Source organism: Dromaius novaehollandiae, chromosome 4 (assembly GCF_036370855.1).
Source record: "Dromaius novaehollandiae isolate bDroNov1 chromosome 4, bDroNov1.hap1, whole genome shotgun sequence".
Lineage (NCBI taxonomy): Eukaryota > Metazoa > Chordata > Aves > Casuariiformes > Dromaiidae > Dromaius > Dromaius novaehollandiae.
The window spans coordinates 44353729-44377021 of record NC_088101.1 but is presented as its reverse complement, the minus strand read 5'-3'; the positions used below and the strand labels follow the sequence as shown (position 1 = coordinate 44377021).

The window sequence follows — 23293 nt, the reverse complement described above, 5'->3', positions numbered from 1 at the left end:
TTATATTAATGGTTGGAACAAAAAATGTAGAAAATGTGTGCTAGTTTTTAATGGTATTTTTACAGGTAGGAATCTCTTTTTTTAATATGTGTAGATTAAATATATATTGGGTAAGACAAACAACCCTCCCCTCTGTCCCAGGAAACAAATAGCTTGTTTCTAGATGGTATAGAAATATATGTTGGACATAATGTAGACATCTGCTTTTTACAAACATGTTTCTCGTCTTTGTGTCTTTCTGTTCACTGTTTCTATATGGAAAAAAGGAACTACTGGGAAGACAGTCATGATCTTCTTTTAAGGATTATCTGAGAGATTCTGTGATAAACTGCAACCTTGAGAGAAGTGGTGTTTTAACTTTTTTTTTTTTTTTTTTTTTTTTTGGTAGTACATGTGACCTAGTTTTCAGGAAACTTAAGTTTAACAGATGATTGATACTTACAACAGGCTTGCATGTTTGTAGTATTGGTAAGCTTGGAGACTTTTTTGAGATGCCTTTTTTACTCAGTATTTGGCTTTGACAAGTTCCCTGAATATGATTCTTCTGTCTTTCATTTGGGCACCTTTGTAAACTGCATCCGTGGAAGTATTACTCAATTGCTTAGCGGTAACACTGTCATGAGAGTTCGTAAGGTCTAGAGATTTGTGTACTGTTTGGTTTTTTTTCTTCCAGTGGTTGGTTAGTGATACAGGTTCAGGTGGAAAGTGGCCTTCATATTAAGGCCTGAGATGTGAAAAGCTGAAGTATAAAATGTTACCTAGCTTAAAATTGCTCTCTGTCATTCTCATTTTGATTTGGTCTTTAGATTTAACTGAAGAATATGTGTAATGTTCACGCAGAGGTCAGCTAAATGTGGTACTTAATTTAGGGTGGTGAAGGAAAGTCTGGAGTTTTGTAAATGATAAGAATCATTTCATGTGCTTTCTATTGTTGTTTTCCACTATGAGGGCTGGATCGCATCATTTCAGCAAGACTCATGTCTTGGAAAACAAAGCTTTTTCTTGAAAATTTTGGAAGTTCTGTAGGAGAACAGAGCAAACTGGCCTGGTAAATTAAGTTTACAAAAGTTCCTTTTGGCTTCTACAATTAATATTAAAAAAGAACTTGTAATATGCTCATTAAAATCTGTTTGCAAAACTGTCCTCTGCTAGACAGAGATGAACCATCCTGCTTGAATATGTCGTCATCTCTTATGGCTGTAATTTATGCAGAATAAAGCTCCCAAGTATTACTGATAGATACTGTAGGTCTAGACCTACAGTAGGTAGGCCTAGTCTGTAAAGACTAGGTTTTTCACATAATATAGTCAGCTTATGTAAATTCTGGTGATGTTTAGGTATGTGTTGTGGATATGCTTTGGGAGTGGTGTACCAGACTTCATATTGTCCAAAGAGAGGTTGCTCAGGCTTATATACATGGTCCTCTATCCCCACAAGCCCTCACAGCGTGGTTCTCACAAGGGGAAGCTTTTTTGCTTGTACTTAACGTTTCTCCCTGTGTTGGTGAGGTTACGGCTTTTCAGTTCTTCTGGGTTCATGGTATCTACTGATTCTGTTTGTGTGAATACATACTTCCTCTCCCTTTCCGATGGCAGACAATTTGAGGTAAAAGAGCTAAATAAAGAAATGCAGTCCTCCAGCAGTTAAATGGGCTTCCTAGAGTGATGAGAGAGAGCATCAAGCTACTTCAGGAAGACATGGAAATGAAGTGTCTGAAAGGTCTTCCAGGGGCTAGGATTACAAATTCTATGTTGAACTGTATTATTGCTAGAGAATTTTAGATGATTTCCTTACAATAACATTAAAATTTATGAAAGAGTACTCGGCTCCTGTCTACTCATAGAGCTCGCTTCAGTGGCAAAGTGTTTCAAGGTTCACAGTGAATTAGGTAAAGTTGTTTGAGTCAAGTACGAGAACTTCAGCTGCATAGGATTTGTGATGCTGCTAATCCTGTGACACTGTTGAGTGATTATAGTCACTCATAGACATGCTTCATCTGAAAGTTTTAATAAGGGTCTCTGCACGCTTAAAGATGATTGCCAAATATTGGTCTATTTTTAAGAATACTTTTAAGTGCAGGATTAATTAAGGCCCACAAGTGCATAAGTATCTGAAAAATACTAGTACCAACAAGATAACCATGGCAAGAGGGAGCTTTTAAAGGCAGTCTTCCTATTCAGTATCTTTTGTGCAAGCAAAAACATTTGTGCCAATTATGGCTGTAATTTTTAGGTGATTTGTCTAAATAGTCAGTAGAAGTTGTAGTCAACAGCAGATTTTTTTATCAAATTTAACTATAGAACTTCTTTGTGTTGTGTTGTGTAGTCTAACAACCAGCTAGTTTTTTCCATAGTGAAGAACCTGAAATACTTAGGTATTAAATAACCTATTACAGCAGCTCTACGCTGCTGTATTTTCATAGCAGGTATAATCTTCCACAAGTTTGATTCACTGATTTTAGGATGACTCCACACTCATTAATACTACATGCTTTGGACAAAATATTTAATCAAACAAGTTGTCTGTCTGTCTTATTCTTTCACTAATGCTATTGGAAAAGATTACTACAAAAATGAAGACAGAAGTGTAAGCTGTAGGGTGCAGTCACAACATGATGTGAATTTTTTTTTTTTTTTTTTTGGTTTTCAGTAGTTAATTTAACTGTCCTTAACATTCAAGAATCATCATCAGTACAGAGTTAAATATGTAATTGTGTTTCTGTGATGGAGAAGAACACTTGGGCCAGTATTTTAAGAAGAGTTTAACACAGCTATTCAAAGTGAGTTAAGTCAGTGACCTAAAAATCAAATCATGTCGTCAGGACACCAGATCTGTTAAGTTTTTGAAAACATAGACTTTGGTGCTTTGGAACTATACAAATTTGTGTGTGTATGTATTTAAATAATTATGCTGGGCTTCTGGTGGATTTTCTTTATTGTGATAATTGAGTCTAAAGAAACATAAAGTATGTATTCTTTTATAGTAAATGAAATGCCTGCCTAATGATCTTATTGATTTATTTATGAACATTTTATGAACTGAGGTTCATCAAATCGCCTCTGTTTACATTGTCTTGTGTACAGACATGAATTATGCTTTTAAGGTGAGTTAAGTACATAGAGAAGTTTTCATACAGTAGAGAAAATTGGACAGGCTAATGGAGTGAAGCTTAGCAAACTTACTAAGTGACACTAACCTAGAGTTTGTAAGGGTCATGGAGTGAATTGCCATTACTGTTGTGGAAAAACGAACTTGAATGTTGTGCAGTCAGAATGGTAGAATTGTGTTTATAAAAGCCAATGATAAATGGCATGATATTGCAGAGAAAATAGTCTTTGCTGCCAAACTAAATTTTTTCCTGATGCTATGGATACTGTACCTGTTTAGCTCAACTATTATTTTTCAAAATGTGGTACTGGAAAATGTAAATGCTGTTTTTAAAAAGATTAACAGAATTAACTTCTCATATCAGTGAGAAGCAAAGATTCAATCTGTTTAAGTAATCATCTCAGAGTACGAGATATTTTAATAAAGAAATAAGACAGTGACAAACACAAGTCAGTCTTCATACAGCTGCCTTGCAAGAATTTTCTTGAAAAGAAAAGGAAAAAAAAGACTTTGGAACTGTAATATGACTTTTGGACGCATTTCTATGGGAATACCCCTTGCTTATTTTGGTAATGATTCTTGTCTTCCCTGACCCCAAAATCTACCCCGTATCCTAAAGTTGTTAGAGTATTTGCTATCCTATTAATAATGTTAATAAGCAATGGGTTTGCTGTGTTGTTATTGCTTTACTTCTCGTTCCAGTTCTCTGTACAGGAAGAGCACTGCCTGTAATTTACTGGTAAATGTTTTTTTTTAGTTTTATCTACTACATTTCTATAGTCTTAATATTTTTATTTTACTGTTTCAACAGAGGTGATGATGACTATTAGTTTCCTTCACAGAACTTCATAGAGTGTAATAAAATGCAAAGAGGAATTTTCTTTCTCTCCACCACTATGAAAAACAAGTGCTGCTACATTAGTTTGTGAATCTGCCTAATTGAGCATCTATCTCACCCTTCTCTAATCCCCTCCCCAATGTTTATCATAATTTGATGTGAAATTGTACTGTGCCAATGGCACAGCTCTATGCTGCAGAAGAAACACGGGACTGTTTCAGCAATATTTTCATATTCTGCTATCTCAAATGCAATGGGACAGCAAGAGATCTGCAACTCTGCATTGTTATTATCTGAGGACTGAAACGTATATGTTGACGTGGGTGGAGACAGGATGGTGCTTTGGACTTGAACTTGGTAGTTTTGTTCTGTGGTCTGTATCTTAAAAAATCTGACGAATTTGTTGCTTGAAATGATACATGTCCATTTATTGTGAAGGGCATGCATTTTTTTGTAAACAGATTTTCTCTTCAAGTGAGAAAGGAGACTGAAACCTAATGGTGATTTCAAATGCCAAATTAGAGTAGCTGCTAACATTTATTTTAAATGTCAGACTAGAGTTACACCTAACATTTACCTTAAAGCTTGTAAAAAGCTTAGGAGTTATTGACATGCTTTTTGAGGGAGAGGCAGTAGCTGCATGTCCTTGATGGGAATAAATTATTTTACCTTTACATAAGTAATGCTACTTGTTATTTGTTTGAACAGTGTAATGTGAGATGAGATGTTTTTAAAGACAATTATTTTTTGTGTGCTACAGTAGTGGTTATATGTATCTATTAAATGATTTTCATGACATTTGTGATGTGCATACACAGATAGTCAGTAATTGAAACCTGTCTGTAATTAGTAAAAACATAGTAAAGAAATGTTTTACATGTTTGTTTACATTGTTTTATTGCCTTAGGACCTTAAGTTAAGCAATGTAATTCATTTTTTCACATGGGGAAGCACAATATTTAGTGTAGTTTAATTTGGTAACCACTTTGATCCCTTTACTGAAAGGTAAAGTCAGAGCAATGCCTGATACAGGTGTTTTAAGGTATTGAAAATGTTGGTGCAGTTATGTCAGTGCTAATAAAATAGATGGTACCCTAGTTCTTTTTCTTCTCTGTGTGGCTTCAGACATGTGATGCAAGGAATAAGATCATAGGATTCCTAGAAATTAATGAAATAATTCTTCAGTCAGATAGCAGATGTTTTTCATTCTTGTTGATGTTTATCTTAAGTTCTGTTCTTAAGGTTTCACAGGTATAATTCAATAGATGGAAACTGTCACTTAGCATGTAATAATTTGTTACCGGAATTGTAAGGAGGTTGGTTTTTAAGTAGAGCTACCTGAAGAGGGTCACAGGAATCCAGTCTTTGTAGGAGGTATAATGTTCATCCAGCAAGAGATGCATGGGAGTGGAGGGGAGACCTCCAAGTGTATGAAGCAGGTTACTAGTATAGTTTGTTGATATACTGCTTTTCTTTTCTAGTTTGTCTTAAAGTAATGCTTGTGTTAGTGGACATGATTCTGTCACGTACAATATGTGGCAAAAGCTCTAATCCTGTATATAGCCAGTTTTGTATGGTATTTCTCAAAAGACTTACCAGGTTGTTTTTGTTTTCTAACATAGTTGTCCAAACTGCAGTCTTACATGGAAGTCCATGTGTATCTGCAGTTATAGGACGCTTGTTGCTTCCTGATGAAGTTTTTGTGTAATGTTGTGGTGATAAATTGCTCTTGCATTTATTGGTTAAAGTGCTCCCAAAGTATCGCTGCAAATAAGTGTGGAGTGCTTAGTTACCTTTTTAAAGCATCTTTATCTAAAAGAAAAGTTCTTTATGAGTAAGCCTTCCAACTTCTGTTTGGGACCTACTGTTGTTTTGGTGCAGTGTGTGATTCTTACGAACAGGCAATTTCATGACAATGGAAAAAAAGGGGAAGGTTTCCTAGCAAGGGTTAGGCTTGTTAGGATTTTGGTTTTTTATTTCTGTTTCATTTTCCTGTGAACAGAAAACATTTCTCCTGTTATCAGTAAGAAAATAAGAGATTGCGTGTGGTGCTTTTATTAGCTTACTGTAGGACAAGGCCAATTCTTTACAGGGTGCTTTTCCTGATAAGATTATGTAAATGCTGCTGGCTGCATAGTGCAATTGTCAGACTTTCTATGAAAATAAGATGATAAAAGCGTATTTCACCAACGTGAGTTCCTGTGTATTGGCTGTGTGTCAAATACCCGTATCGATTTTAAAATCAGGCTTCTCACTGATAAAGGATTTGAAGCTTAAGATTCCATATCTCGGTAGCCACATTCCCCCTTATGTTTATAGGCAGTGCTTAAAATCTGCTGAGGCTTGTCTTCTGATGCTGCTGAACTTTGCCTACAGGTCTCATGAAGAAAGCTTGCAGTTTATAATTCCTTTTATCTCTGGAATTCTTAGTGTCAATAAATGGAATTTTGGGCTTGTTTGTATATTTTCCCTCCCCCCGGTGATGTGGTTCTGAGTTTAAAATACTAGGCTTTAGATTTCTTTTCATTTGGATTGTCGTGGCCCGAAGGGAGTCGTTCAGGACGACCTCCCTCCCCTTGGGGCCGACAACCAAGTTCGTGATGCCCTTGGACTGAATTAAGGTGAAACGACACCAGCCAACCAGTTTTAAGATATATTAACACAAAGATAAGGCATGTGGTCAAATAGGACAACCAACTAGCTAGACAAGTCCCGTGCCACACGTTTCAAACAGATTCAACAAAGGAGAGGGAAAAAGAGAGAGGGGGAGAGGGAGAGGGAGAGAGAGAAGATATCACCACCCGTGGATCCAGCGGCGTCCTGTTGGTCCTCTTCCTTTGGGAGTCTCGGCGGTGGGGGGAGGGGGGGCTTCCATCTGGTGGTAGGTAGGTCCTCTTCACACAGCTCGAGTTGGGTACCTCCGAAGGGGGACCCCGAACAAAGAAATCCCTGGACAATTATACCTTCCAGTCTAAGCGCTTCACCCCTCACGCGGTAGTTTGGACCAATAGTAATTTTCTGGGTCTGGGGTCTCCTGCTCCTTATTGGATCTCATCCTTGTTCCTAGGCAGGCTGTTTTCTGCTGCAGTTTCTTCCACAGGTGTGTCTCCATTCCTCGGGTTCTGCTATTGTCTCTCAAGGTCCTGACAAAGAGGTGGTAACTCCAGCAATTAGCACTGTTTCAGATGCAAATTGCTGGTAACTCCCTTATCGTTCCCGCCTGCAGCAGCTCTGGGGCCCTTTCTCACTGAACTAGGGAGTGCGGCCTGAGGCTTCAGCAAATTTAGCCACTCATGCCAAGCAAGTTTTATAGAAGTTGTGCTAAAAACAGACAATAATTTACAGTCCAGATCCCAAAGTCTCTGCCCGATCGTGCCCTGGTTCGGCGCAGGCTCGGTGTGTCCTGGGTGGTCGCAGGGAGACCAACTCGGGGGTCGCAGCAGCCCAGTCCTGTTTCCGCCAGGGACAGATGGCGTGTTTGGGGTTATGGCCTGCCTGCACCCCATGCACCAAGAAATGTTTAAGGCAAAAAGATTCATTCATCTGTCTGCCACATGGATTTCCCTCTGATGTTAGTCTGAGGTTTTATAGAGGAAGCATTGCTATACTGAAAAAGTTATAGTAACTGCTTCCTGCTAAGTTGTGTTAAAGAAAAACAAACCCCCAACAAACAAAAATTCACAACCAACCAAAAATATCTTCCATCATTTTTAATTAGTGATTGTTGGCTTTTTCTTCAGTTATAACCTCCCATTCACTTGAGTTTTGTTGCCTGCTTAGGTACTTAATTAGATTGAAGCAATGGCTATAATTGAGACCATTTTCTGAATTTGTTCTAGTGCCTAAATCCGGTAGCTGAACAGAGCTGACCTGGCATTGGAAAAAATTCTGCAAACTGAAAAACTGATTATTTGCTCTATACACCATTCAGAATGATTTCCATTATAAACAGTATTCTCTGAACAACTTTCTCTGTTGCAGATGCTTTTCCCCTGGGGGATGACATGTTGCAAATACAGTTGAAATTAAAATTATCTAAAACAGAATTTAGTTATCAGTAAAGCCTGTGCTCTGAGGCTCATTTTTGAGAAGTATTTTCAAATCTAGAGAGCTTTTTAACAAGCAGCTGCCATAGTCTCAACAAAATCATGTTCTGATTAAAGACAGCTCTCTGACACTGGATTCTGGTTGGTTTCAACTATTCTATTAGTTAAGGAAAAGCACCCGGTGAGGCTTAAAGTGCATGAGTATACTAATAACTTTCACCTCTGCAAAACCTGTGATGTCAGTCCTACACGTGTATTCAGTTTTGCCCGAGTCTAGCTCTCTGAATGAGAGTTTTTTAAGGAAAAAAACCCGCCTATGTTCTGGCTACAGTAAGTACGTAGTTGGCTGACACACAGAATTATATAAAAACCTTAGTTACAGTAATATTTAATTCTTCTCCACATTGATGAACAAAACAGTACTGAATTTGACCCTCAGTCTTTTCTTTAAGGCAAAGCAGACTCTCCTAGCTTGAGGTCTTTCTCAGAGACACTTTGAATGGAGCTTGTTCTTATTGTAAAAGTGGAGAATTCTTTTCTGTACAGCACAGACTGGAATTTCAACTCGTATCATCAGCTGTGGAAGGGAAAGGGTGTTTAACTTACTTGGTCTGCTTCAGTGAATTTTTATTAGCATATTATAAATTGTTATAAGCATATTATAAATGCAGACAATACCAGTTAATGCATATGCACACTTGGGAAACTACTCGTGACATGAAACGTACCATGATTATTTTTTTCTTTATTTTTTAAATGAGGCTTCATTGTATATCTGCGGAATTCTTTGCATGCTTGCTTCTGTGTGAATAATTTCAGCACGCTGGACAGTACTCAAGATCTACCACAGCCCCTGGCCTTTCTTCCCCAATTAAGTCTGTTCTTACCTGTAGGTACACTCATTTCTTAGCTCCTGTTTAATGTATATGTTTGTAAATTTATTATTTTGGGTTTTCTTCCTTGAATGTTGTATTATTTTCATTTTAAAACAGGAAAGGTTATGTTCTGGAGAATGAAAAATAAGCAGTGGAGAGGAAAAGTAAGTTTCTAAGTTTGCAGTGCAGATGGCATTTTTGAGAGAGAATGATTAAGAAAAACTTGCAGCAAATCACAATAGAAATTTTCCACTTTTTGGTATGAAAACATTGTCGTAGAAGATATGAAGTTACAAAGACACCTTTAAGCAAATTGGTGATAGTTACAAGTTAGCATAAACCTCCTTTAAAAAAAAAAACAAAAAAGCTTTTCATGTATCATACATTCTATTTCATTTTTAAAATCATGTTTTTAGTTTACTGTAACAATATGGATATTTTACTATGAATTATTTTGACAACTTATTTTCATTTGAAGGACATGCTTTCTTCTTCAGTCCTTGAACATATTCATATCACAAAAATACATATGTGTTCCCTGTAAGTGAGTAACCATGGGCCTAAATTTATATTTACATGAAGGAATAGTAACTATGTGCAGAATATTCTTGCCTTTTATTTTGTTTTGAAGTGTACCACTGTTAAATTATTAATATTTCTTCTTAAAAGGATTCTCTTTTTTTCCATGTTTTTAAATGCATAAAGACTTAAGTGAGAGACAGTTGCAGTGGTGCCTTCAAAATGTGTCAGAAGAATGCGTACATGCAACTGAAGTATGATTTACAGAGCTTGATCTTCAATGTCTGTTGCAGATGCTCGTGAAGTCAGAAGTTTGCATGTTAAGTTCACATAATAGGGATGTCAGAATCGGTAAGTAGGCTTTTGCTGATTGCAGGGCTGGAACTGCTGGGTTTGTTTCTCACAGACTTTAGAATTGGAAGGTGGTCATTTATCACACTCCTGTCTGGTTGAGACAACCTGCCATTTGGTATCTCCTTAGCCATGCTGGTTAGTGATTGCCTTTAGGGTGTAATCTCCCACAGCACCTTTTAATAAGGTAGTTTAATTTTAATAAGGTTTTAATTATAGTTTTCTTGCATGTAGTAAATTTGACTATATTTTGTGGATTCCCTCCTTTTTTACTTTCTTTCTAAGAAAACTGGCATACCTATACAGTTTTTGCTCTAATTGTTGCTATTTTCACAGCTATATACTATGGGTTATGAATTTAGCAAGAAAAATTGTAGAATCCCTAAACCTCTGTAGAGATTTGAAAGTGTTTCATACAGGCAGAATGGAAATTTTGGTCTTACAAAGCTTTGGTCTTGCAAAGCTTCCTTCCTTACATAGATTCCTTATTGTCTTATTTGGCTGTTCCTGCTTGTTCAGAGTATAAGGAATTATAGCATCTTTTTTTTTTGATGGTTTTTATCTCTGAACCAAATAACCCAGAACGTGTAATTATGATACATTACGATAAGGATAATTAGTCTTTTTAATTCATGGCAAATATTTGTATATTATTAGAAATTTGGGGGATAGAGCAGAAGGAAAAATCCAGGAAGAGACAGATATAGCTTTTAAATAATAGAAAGAGCAGGAACTGTGTCTTCTTTTACTTTGGCAGATGAGTACACAGCAAGGCTGTCTGGAAGACAGAAATCCTGTCAAGTTAAGAACTAGTCACTTGAAAAAGGTGAATATGAAAGACTTCAGGGGAGTGAGAAGTCTTTCCATAAAGTCTCTACCATTTCCCTAAATTTTTATAGTTTGAGCCTTGCTATTTTGTTTTTGTCAATCTTGCTACCAGATGGGAAACACTGAAAATAAAGAGGCATTGAAAGTGTTCACAAAGTGCTGACAAGTACACTGTATAAGCACTTGAAAAAAACAGGAAGAGCATTTTTTTAGCATTTCACCTTTGTAATGAAAAAAGATATTTCTTGTAACAATGGAGTAGACTTTTTCTGAAGTGTTATTTGGAATTTGACAGTGTAGCGTTATTTCTAATGGGAGTATAAACATCAACTGTTTCATGTTCTAGAGTGGGATGATTCAACTTGAACAAGCAGAGAGAAAACGGTTCTCTGGCTAGTTTAAAGTGTTAGTAGTTTCCCTCTGCTCTGTACTAGGCTTTGAATACGGAAGAGTCATGACTTCATTTCCCCATCAGTGCCATTCTCTTCAATTGCAGCAGCAGTAGCAATTTGCAGGCAATGGAAGTGTTTGATAGTTCAGAGTATGTTCGTTGACTGCATCTGTGTTGTTGAATAAAACTTTTTGGTCACTGGCATAGAGTGCTTCATCTAGCTCGCTTACTAGCCAGGTTTGTCTGGGATTGTGCAAATACAGAAAGGCAGTAGTGTTTTAACAACAATAAGAAAACTGTCTCTTGCAGCAAAGTAGATGATTTTGTCTGCATCCATTGACATGTGATCCCTTTCTAGTTTGGTCGTTGGGCATATTTGAGGTTATAACTGTATCTTACAGGACTGTCATGCTGGAACATTTTTAAAGTATTATGATGATATTTCATTGATTTTAAAGAGGTCTTTGTCATATTAGAGAGATTTGTTCTTTAGTGGCAGTCCAGATAAAAAAAAGTGCATGTTGTCCACTGTCATTTCTCTCAGATAAACTCTCTCTTACGCACCCTTAAAAGCAGACTTCTCCATTCTGTATTCTAGCATTACTGTAGTAACCTGAAGCACTAGCTTTATTGAATTGCATGGGAGAAGGGGATATAGCAAACACTTCACCCTCCTGTTACCCCTCATGGTTCTGGGCAAGAAATTAAAAACATTCATTTCTGTGTAGGATGTCAATCTCAAGTACCCAGTGCAAGAATGGCATGGGGGGTAGGGGAAGGGAGAGACAGCAATGCTGTGTTAATATTTTGGAGTTTTAATTATTTAAATTGTTTTACTTGTATTTACTTCAGATACTCCCTTTCTTTATCTTTGAGAGAAAATGAAAATGCTTGGTAGCATTCCGGATTGTCAGACTGTTCTGTGTTTGTAGGCAAGACCAAAGTAATGCAAAGGGTTAACTGGCCAAACCTCGTAAAAATAGTGCATTTTGTTGAAGAAGTGTGTTCTGTCCATGTAAGTCTTTGCCTTTTTGCAGTGAACCATGTGGTAGAGCTCCTCCGCATCTCAGGGAAGAGGTAGGTAGAGAGGATTGTGATGAGGGAGTTTACAGGGTCCAAAAAGGAGCTGGTGTGGTAACTGCTGAAGACTCGGTGTAACTGGAAGGACACTGCGTCTTTGGTGCTGAGTGCAGGAGTGGAAGGTGCTGGAGCTGGGTGCGATAGTGAGTGTGTGAGAGTTGTGAGAGCTTGGCTGCTCTCTCCCAGTTTTCCAACCATGTCCAGCCTTTTCTTCAGAAGACGAGTTCAGGCCCAGGTGGGGCTGTGAACAGGCCTTCACAAGGCATGTCAGGGCTATCACTCTTGTAGATGGGAAGCTAGAGGAAGGCCTGCTCTCATGCTCTAATGCTGCTGATTCCTCCTGCAGTGAGGAAAGGAGGCCATAGCACAGCCTAGGGCTTGTACTGCTGTGAGCTCAGCCTTGCCTGCCTTGCTCGAGATATGTTTCCAGGCTCGTTAGTGAGGAATCCCCACTGTAAGCTCACGTCTGCAGGCAGAGTTGTTTGGCCCTCCTGAGCCACAGTGAATTAGTTGAGTTGTTGCTGCTTCTCTTTGTCGGATCCACTGCCAGTCATTTAATGCATGAAAATAATGTTCTTTTTGATGATGATTTTTCTGTTTATTTCTGCCCGCTCCCCCCCCATCCTCTATAATGCCCTTCGTCAAATCATTATAACAAAGACTGTGATTAGGGTTGTGATGGATGGCTCACTGCGCTGTGTCTTCGGTTCTAATTCCAGATTTATTTTTCTGGGCCCTCGTTTCCCCCACCCGAATTTACTATGGCACTGTTTTTCTCCTTTTATAGAAACGTTCTGAAATCCCCTAATGAAGTCCATTTTGTAAGAGATACGGATTCCCTGTGCTGTTTTCAGTGGATCCTGTAGGTTACCCTTAAACTTTAAAATTTGCACACAATCATGGGAGTTCTGTGCATGTGCTACAGCCTGGCTCAACTTATTTTGCATATGAAGGCTGCTTGTTTTTGCTATTTTAACCTTTATTTAAAATATAAACGTTAATCAGTTATCTTTTCTGCATTTGTTGGATACAGTCAAGAATCTGGACTACTGGTGTCGTTCATTTAAAATTTTTGAACATTGATAAAGAAGAAGTAAAATCATAAGTTAGAACAGAGTGGAAGTATGAAGGTAGAATTTGATTCAGAGCTGTTAAATCTTACATAACATATCCGTTAGTGTTTTATGGGCTCCAGGCTATTATTTCTCATTCATGAAATTTCTAGTATCTTTTTGATTCTGTAAGTATTTGAGGATTTTCTCCAGTGATATGTTTTTTATTCTCTATTATTTATATCGCCATAAATCATGTTCCTGTCCTATATATTTAGCAGATAGATAGAAAAGCGGTTTAGTGTAGTTTCAGAAAGTAATTTGAGATTCTGATGGTGTTCCTGAGTGGACTGACAGTGTTCGTTTCTCATAATTTCCCTTGTACAGTCCTCCTTTATAAATTAGTAGCTTGGTCATGACAGTGCTCTCACCACCAAATGTGCAAGGGGAAAAAAGAAACACCACCTGAAAAATGGTTGGCTAAAGTATTCTAAATTGTCTGGTTCAAAGCATTTCAAACTCAAAAAATGAAAAAATTCAGATTTTTTTTTGTACATTTTTACACATGACCTCTTCAGGTCTCTTCTCTGCAATCAAGGGTGGAAGACACTGGCTTTTAGAAGAAACTTTGCATTCTTGCTTGGTAACACAACCCCAAGAATGATTGCTACTTTCCTTACTTTCAGAGATTTCATAGCACCTGTCACCAGCCAGCCTGGATGGAAAATTTTGAGTTCATTTGAGATCTTTATATAGAATTCTTTATTCTTGTGAATTGCTGTAGTCCAGGTATTACAGGAGAAACATGACAAAATCAATTTTATCTCTGAAGCTAATGTGGCTTTTATTGTCAAATAGCTCAGCTCAAATAAATAGATAATGACATAACTGGAAATAGTTTTTCTGGTGTCACTATTTGTATCTTCAGTACAAGTCACAATGCTGCTGCACACGAGTGACACACCTGTTTTTATAAAACTTTGAGGTATCACTTTTCAGCTGTAATCATTTAGTAAAATATGGTTAATCCACATCATTTTGTTAAACTCTCTGAATTAAAATAAGAGAAAATCCTAACTTCTGATTATTGGATTGTTGATTCTTACAGTGTGTTTTGCCAAACTGATTACCACAAGCGGTATATATATCCAGGTACAGTAACCTCATGTGCAGATAGCTCAAGTGTAGGTTAAATGGATCTGACTGTAGTTTAAATGAACACTTTATCTTCAATGTGACATCATTTTTGTTCGTTTTTTGTTTTTTCCCAAGCACCCTGTGTTAAGACTTTTTGGTGCTAAGCATAAGCAAATTTTATTTGCCATTCACTAATCCTACCAGTTTTTCCTCCCTCCAAACTTCGTTATGAATATTGAAAGCTGGAATAACATTTAAGGAAGAAAATACCGTGGTGAACAAATTCAGGCTTTTGAGGCTGTCTTGCTCTGCCCGCTCTGGCAAATTTGAAGGAATTCCCAAGCTATGAAAGTGATCACACTCCTGCAGGTTTTGGGTCCAGGCTTTAAGACTGCCCGCAGTGCATAATGCAATGACCTGGCTCTGCATGTGCAGGAAGAGGCACTGCTGCAAGCCCTTCCCCGTCAGAGACTCAGTGATTCAGGGTCTAAGCTCTAAATCAGTGCTAGTCCCAAAACAACACTTTCAGCTTTTATGACACTGCTTGCTCCATTCACCATCTTTCTCTTGAGGACAGGAGAGCTTGAGCTGGAAAGGGAGTCATGGGTCAGATTTGGGCCCCTCATTTTGACTAAGCTGATTTAAGTGCAACATTGGTTTATACACTATAGAAGAGATGAATATTTCAGTAAACATTTACATCTAGCAGTTCTGTGCTAAGGATATACTTTTTTTTGTATGTCAGATGGATTGTGGGTTTTTTGTGTCTCTGTTTCAATTGTTTGTACTCTGTCTTTTATGGTAATGCCAAAGGGTTTTTTGAGCTTTTGTGCACCTATGTAGTTGATACAGCTTCTCTAATATTGTTACAAATTAAGGCTATAGGTGATTAAGGCTATAGGACAAATTAAAAGTATCTCCAAAGGCATGGAATTGAAGTTAATCATTGTTCAATGTGAGCGGTGATACTTGTGAGTGACAGAGAATCGCGTTTTGGAAATTTTATACCCAACAGGAGGTCTTGCCCAATTTTATTAATTCTTTTGATATAAAAGGGGTAATTTTGGAGAAACTAGAGCTGGGGTGAAGAAAGAGCTATTTCAGGGTTAAAGGATGAGTGCAACTTTATGTACAGTGTATTAGGGAACTTTTACCACATGTCCTCATAAAGTCAGTTGCATTTAGGGCACTCTTAGGGCCACGAAAAACTGCCTTGGGAAACATTGGTCTTCACTTCTGCACCTGAAAATTAGATGTCTGAATAGCTATTATTTGTCATGTGTGTAAAGCTTTGGATATAAAAACAGCAGAACATGTATGTCACTGTGAAAATCAATTCTAAAAACTCCGAGCACTTGATAAATGCTCCATAAAATTAATCTTACACAAAAAGAAATAAATTTATAGGCCATAAAGTGTTCAGTGGAAATGCCTTAATTGTGAATTTGTGTTTTTCTGCGTTAGAACAAAAAATTTAAAAATCTTTCCCCAAATCCTCACTTTGGAGAGCTAAGCAGCTGTTAGAAGGTGCCCCTTGACATCAGTGGCCACACTGATCATATATTACTGTGAGCTTGTGAAACTTTTATGACCACTGGAGAACAAAAGCTCTGTGTGATTTGAAGATGTCAGATGAGTGAAGTATGCATGTGTGGATGCTTGTCTGCAGAGTCTGACTTCTGCATACAGAAGTCTCTGGCGTAATTGAGAGAACAGAGTAATTCCCTAACGTTGTTACTTTTATGCTAGTGTCATAAGCATATGAATATATTTCTACAATTGCATTTAACATTTCAGGGTTTTTGGTTTAATCTGAAACTTCAGCTTGAAAACAGACTGAAACTCTGTAAAAACTAAGCAATGCCTCATCAAATAAGAAAGGGTAGATTGTAAAACGCTTTTGGAACAGGAAAAAATGTTGAAGCTCCTGATCAAACATATAGATTACCTGCATTACGTTTGCCCAGGCTACATGGAATGGATATGTGGGGTATTGTTTTAAAATATTTCTAAATGTTACATCATTATATTTTGCTTGTTCTCATTCATCAAGCTATTAAGATTCCAAGCGCACAGATAAATGCAGAGAGTGAGAGCTTTTATTTTTGGTTTGTCAGGCACCCTGTTATTTTACATAAAAGCTTACAGTTCTTGGAAAATCTTTTGAAAATACTGTGACTTTTAAATTTGTTTCACTGTTATTAAGCACAAAACTTTATCTTGTTCTCTGCAGTGTATATGATTAGAAAACTCTTGTTCTCTCTCTTTCCGAAATGCAAAAGGACATAAGAGTGAACAATTAAAGTATGTTTGGATAGGTAAACCAGCAAGATTTACAACCCTGATAAACTGAGGAAAACACATTTGGCAGGCCGATAGAGGTTTTATTATATTGCACTAGGAATGTAATACTGTAATCCTTGCAGCACTTTCTTATCCTGAATCACAACTGCAATAAAGAGAGAGTATGGTTTTGGCAGTTTCATGTACCATTTAATATTGTTTATTTGTTATATATGAAATACATAATGGTCTAGGTAGGCAATAGATGCATAAATATGCACATTCCTATGTTACAAAAAATCTACAATGGATTCTAAAAATGAGATAGTGGAAAAGGAAAGAAGTATTTTGGATGAGAAACTAATAGAATGCTTTAAATCTTTAAACTAGATTTTTTTTCTAACGATGTTAGGCTTCTGCACAAAAAGTGTAGTTTCTTAAATTTCCTGTGTTTGTTCTCTTCCAGTATAATCAATGACAAATAAGAGAATGCAAACATTTTTGCCATATTTCTTTCTTACTGTATATAACTAGAATGATTCAAAGATAAATACAAGCAGTTCTTGTTAGAGACAGAGTGGAAATTGATGGAGTATGAGGAAAAAAGCGATGCTTCATAAAAAGTGATTTAAGGAAAAGCAGACCTATTATGGCAGTACACACAATTTTATATATCTTAGTTATAATAAGATCCATTTTTTCTTCTTAAATGTGAATATGTATTTATATAAGATACAAAACTCTCATACTAAGCATAGGCTTAGTGTCAATGAATTTACTGCTTATTCCATTGCTCTGTAAGGCTTTACATTTTTAAAGTTGAAATCCTCTTAGGCATCAGGATGTAAATCATGTCTTGTTACTACTAAATCATCTGGTTACCACAGTCATAATTAAAAGCATTATAAACATGAAATTTCACTAGTTGTTGAAAAAGATCTGTTTCAGCTGAGAAAACTAACGGTGTCAAGAATGTTATGTTCCTTCCTAAAAGATTTAAGTCTATTTAAAAATAACTGTTACAAAAGGTGAACCATAATTAGTTTATTTAAATAGTAAATAATACTAACTTACAGGCTTCCTTTCTTTCTACCTACTTCTAAAAGACTAGGTGAAAATCAACATTTTTAGGAGTCAGTGGCAAAAATACCTTTTCAAGTCCACTGTTGATTAACAACATGATTTTTATCAAAGATGTCAGGTCCAAATGAGAGAATGTTTCAGTAGTCCCTGAAGCATCAGAGTAGGCAATAAATCGAAATCAGGAAAAGTATTCCTTGAATGCTGAGTGTTCTGTTTTGTTTTGTTTTGGTTTGGTTTTAATAGGAAGAGAAAGAAGTATAACTAAGAGTTTCAAATTTCATTTTGATTTAGTTGTTGTAGTCCACAGTACTTACTTTTTCCCAACAGTATCTCAGCTTCTGTAAAATGTCCATTACAATTAATATGTTGCAATGGCTTCGTTACTATTGCCTTAACTACAGTGAGTGTAATCGTTGACTCTGTTATTGTGACTTAAGCATTGCTGCTAATGAAGTACACTGCTAGCTGTGCTCCCTCCTTCGCAGGCAGGTCCTCCTCGTGTCGCTGCACCTGCTGCTCATGGCCTAGCAGTGAAGCACCTATTTTCTCCTCAAAATGAAGTTAGAGCGCTGGCCCTTTATGATTGCATGAGCATTCAGCCAATATTTAGCAAAGCCACAGGGTAGAAAAGTGCTTGTAAAACTAATGCGCAATTCTGTCCTTCTGGAACCTCACCAGGAGAGCCCAGGTCCAGGCTTTGAAAGTCTGAAGTTTGTGTCACTGTTGGGTTCTGCACTTTGATCGGGACAGTTATTTGTTGCCTTATATCCAGGATGTGAAATGAACCCAAAGTCTAGACCTGAAATAAGATGATAGAATAACAAAGCTGTAAAAAGAATAAACTGGGCCTGTAATTATGAAGATTTAAGGTATCATTGGTCTTAGCATTATTGCCAGCTTAAGTAACTGTATCCCATTTTCAGGAGCTGATTAGTTCCGATGGGCTAAACATTTTGGTGCCCAAATACCTTTAAATGCTCCGACTGAGTTTTAGGTACTGAATTCCGTTAAAAATCTGGGTTTGCGGCATAGCTGTAGTAATTTAGAGACGCGTCATATTACTGTATAGTAAAGAGATAGGTTGCATTTGTGCTTTGTTTTTCTTTTTAGAAAGTAATGATATGAATTCAGTACATTCTGCAAGTGTAAAAATGCTCAAGATATATGCTTTTCTTCACGTCTGCAAGAATTTTATAACAGGAAAGTGTGAATAGAGTGAATAATTAAGGAAAGAGTAATGTTTAGCAGAACACCCAGTACTTCATTTCAAAGTTACTCTGTAATGCGTTTGCTGCTTTGCTGAAGAGTTTTTTCAGAATGTAGACTGCATATTGAAGGATTTTATAAGCAGGAAAAACAGTAAGAACCTATTCTAATTGGTCTGTGGTAGAATATTTCCAAGAAACTAGATTAGATGTAATTATCTTGGGAGGTTAGGCAACCCTCTTATCCCCATTAGTGTACTTACATAATACACATTTTAATAGCATCTCGCAGTAAGACTATTGTTAAACCATATGAGATATACAGATACCTGGTGTTGCCTTTTCTTTCTGAAAGGCTCGTGAGAGATACCACTATTCCTGCAAATATGGTTTCCTTCCTTTGTCCCCTTTCTGACGTAGCTTATTATGGGCAGTTGTAGTTTTCCCCTGGCTTAGCCTCAGGTATTTGTTTGTTCTAGAAGAAGGGAAAAGGTGCAGTGACTGGCTGGATTTCTTTCTCTCCTTGGAGAGAGGACCGCACAATTGATGATAGCTGGTTAATCTGCTGGTAGAAATCAGTAATAGGAAAAGAGGAGGCATAATTTCATGTATTTTTATTTTTGGAATGAAGAGAGGCGAGGTTCTGGGCAAAGACTGATGTGAATGGTAGGGGTATTATTGCATGTCCGTGGTCCCATACGTGCATGTATATTGTCAAGTGTTATGTTACCATGTAAATAATATTAGTGAGAGATTAGAATTTAAGTTGACATTCAACAAACCCGTCATTAAATCATGTGAGTACAGTTCTTACAAGTTGTGTTAAAAATAAACTGTGCATTACAAGTAAATTAGGTGGCTACAGCTCTTACTGGCTGTGTATTAAAAAAAAAAAAATTCACTCTGTGTGCTCCTCATGCCCCTATGAGTAGAGTACTTTCAGAAATGTGTGAATATATTTTTTCAGTGGCTCAGTAGAAGATTTTTTTTTCTATTTTTATTTGTTTGGGGTTTAATACTGGCAATTTTAGTGATCTGACAGACTTAGGACTTTGCAAGTGCTGTCTGCCTTTGTTTTAGCTTTCTTGCTAGGATTTAACCTGCATAGATTGTGCTGGATTGAGGATGGGACTAATTTTACTTTTGTTTCTGTTGTTTTTCATTTAGAGGGCTAGGCTTCTGATACAAAACTTTTTGTATAGAATAAGAGTACAAGAACCACTGCCTGGCATTAAAATAAAAAATTAAATTTAGGCTTGGAAATGTGTTGTTTTGGTTATACTTTCTGTACAACATAAAAAAAAAAAAAGAAGAAAAAAAGGCGGTTAGGATGAAGTGTAGCAGCTTGATGAGGAAGGACTAAAACCTGTTTTGATTAATTCCCCCCACCACCACCCCAAAGGGCAGCCAAACAACCAACAGCAACCAATTGGCTACATTTCCTTGGTTCTCAGCACATTTCCGTGAGTCGATAATTTCATAACACCTCTTAAGTGCCTATTCGAAAAGCAGATCTTAGACGTGCAGCCTTCCATGATGTGTTTTCCCAGTATGTTTTCATGGTGGTGAATGGTTTCTTCCCCCACTGTCCTCTGCAAGCTGAAGCTATTGCAAGCAGCCTGCTTTGGCAGAGGGTAGATCATTAACATTAATGCCTTTACAGCTTTTGCTGATGTTAGTTCCGTGCGAACCTTTGGCATTAAAGATCCTCCTAGGGAGAAGTGATGGAATCCAGATTCTTTATTGTGGCATTATAATGTTGACTTTTATAACTATCATGGCTTGTGTAAAAAGTGGTCAAAATCTTTCGGAGCTGGACCGAACCTTAAAACCTTTAAAACTTATCCGATGTTCTGCACCGTAGACATAGTCCATTATTAGCGATAGCTATTAAAAGCACTGGAGAATATAGGAGAAATGGTATCATGTCTCTAACTTTGCTAATGAGGGTGGTTGTCTTTAGATATAGGGAATCTAACAACAGCTAACTAGAAATAACCTGACTCGACAAAAATACTACTTTAATGGCATTGCATATTTTTTCAGTTTGACTAGTTTTAATTTAAGATTTGTGGTGTTTTTTTCTGGCAAAAGACTGGATTTTGTGTTTAATTCTAAGTTGTAGCTCTTAAGGAAAACCTGTTTTTTTCCAGAAGTTTTTGTTCAGATATTACAGTGGATCAATGTTTCACCGAGCTTGTAGCTACTATATTTATTTCTTCAGAAAACAATACTTTTTGTGTGTGTTTGAAGTTCTCATTAGAAGTTTCAGATACATGATTCAGAACACCACCAGTTTATGAGTTTATGTGACCATTCAATATTTGCCTTGTGTATGCAATACTGTATTTAAAAAAGAGGAGTTTTGATTACTGTTTCCCTTGTTTCTTAGAGCAGGAAGCTATTCTCCATGACCACATTTAGATTAGAAAAAGTGTAATACATGATCTGAAGGAAATAAGACATTTACTGATGCACCTGGTTTTCTGAGTGATTTTTTTGTTTTTTGTTTTTTTCCAAAGGCAAAGAGATGTCAAAGATACCAGGCAATTTATGTAGGGTTTTGGTGTTTTTGAATTATTTTCTGTTATCAAGACGATTTTTTTCCTCTTTAATTGCCTGTCATCAACATTCATGACTGCCTGAGAGCAGTATGGAATTCTCAGATCTTAAATCTGTGACCTAGGATGCAGTCATCTATCACACAGTAGTTTACTGTTATTTCATGAACCCCTTATTTCAGTCCCACTTCTGTATTTTATTAGACTGTAAGCTCATGTAGAGTGCCAGTGAGTTTGGCCCTGGGAACTGAGTTCCTGTGAAACAATGTTTCTGAAATTTCACTTGGGGTTTTTTCCAGAATGTTTAGAATATTTCCTGTTCAATAAGTGCTCAGATGCTAACAGGGTTATTTCCTATTCAGAAATAGTTTTGTAATTATACAATTAAGAATTATATTATTGATTTTCTGCACAACAGCAAAAAGTGATTGAGTGAGATCCAATCTAAGTCACTTTTGAGATCTGTTTGTTGCATAACTAAAGAAAGACAAACGCTGTCTTAACTTAGAGAGATGTAATTCTTTACTTTTTATTCCTGTTTATTACTTATAACTGTGCTGTTAAAACACAAGAAATAGAAAAATAGGCTTGATACTATTCTTTGTGTGCAATTAATATTTCTTCACTAAATTCCAAACCCTTTGTTCTTTGTGCAGAACAGCAGAACTGCAAAGACAGGAAGAGAGACCATTCGGTAGCTTGTGATCTTTTTGGATGGTACATGAGGAGATAGGAGTTTCTCTTCAAAGCCTAAACTGAATTGACAATGTTTGCATTTGAAAAATTTATGTTATATTCAACATTTCATGGCAAATCACTGAAAAAAGAAACATTGAGACCATATTTATTGTTGCTAATAAAAACAAATCACTCTATAACTAAACTTTGTAATATTTAACTCTTTATATTTAATATTGTAATATTTAATATGTAATATTTAACTGGGCAACTTTCACTGCCATCTGAATGTTTTCAGTAGTGGAATGTCACAAGAGGGGGGAAATAAGAATGTTACAAAATGTCATTTCACTGGAGAATTGGCTTGCCACTGTCAGCATGCCAAAATCGAAACCAGACTGCAAGTCTCAGAGTGCAATACAGATCCTATTTTCAGTAATGTTCACCTACTGCTGTGAAAGTATTAAATTAATCCTGTAGAGAGAGTGATAATAGGACACTATGCAAGGCATCCACTAAATTTGGTCACTAACTGAAAAAGCATACTCATTTTCATTTTGGATTAGTCAATGTTTGTATCTCTCCCTCAATTTTATAGCTTCTCCATTCCTTACGAAATGTTGGGTAACACATCCCCACACAGAGCTTATTTTACATTTTAGCAATCTATAAATCACTGAAGTATTAAAGTAGTTATAACTCTTGTGTTTATAAGACTTTGCCTTACAAAAGCGGCTGCACTATTGTTAAAACCGCCTGGAAAACGGGTTGCCCACAAGCTCTGATTATTGCATCTTTCCTCCTCCAAACTTTCATCTCACTGTGCACTAACAGGAATGTTATATTTGTATCTTCTTTTCCTTTGTCATTGTGCTGTGTCCGCCCATAACTTTGATGTGTTTCTTCTAGTGTGTATGTAGACATAGTTATGAATATAGGAAAAAACACAGTCAGCATCTGCCTCAAGGGATCATATTTACTTTTTCTGATTCTTTCAAAGCTGGTTCTCTTGGCAAAGTACTTATTTGCCAGGCCAGATTTCAACTTGTTCTTGATTTCAAATCTAAGTTTCTTCTCACTGAAGAAGTACTTTCCTGCCAAATCTTACTCTCCCTCAGTTGGCTTTGAATTTGTTCAAAAATATGCCACAAGAGGCTGTAATTCATTACATTTTGTTTTTAAAACTGAGTCAAAGGATTTCAGGAAAAAAGAGTGATTGGCATAAGTTTCAGCTCAAAAGGTAAATGTTTCAAATAAT

General features: G+C 36.7%; 1 protein-coding gene across 9 annotated transcripts in view; it reads left to right on the top strand.

The window, feature by feature from the left end:
• MARCHF1 (membrane associated ring-CH-type finger 1) overlaps positions 1-23293 on the top strand; it is a 247853-nt gene that overhangs the window by 111203 nt on the left and 113357 nt on the right. The window lies entirely within an intron of this gene.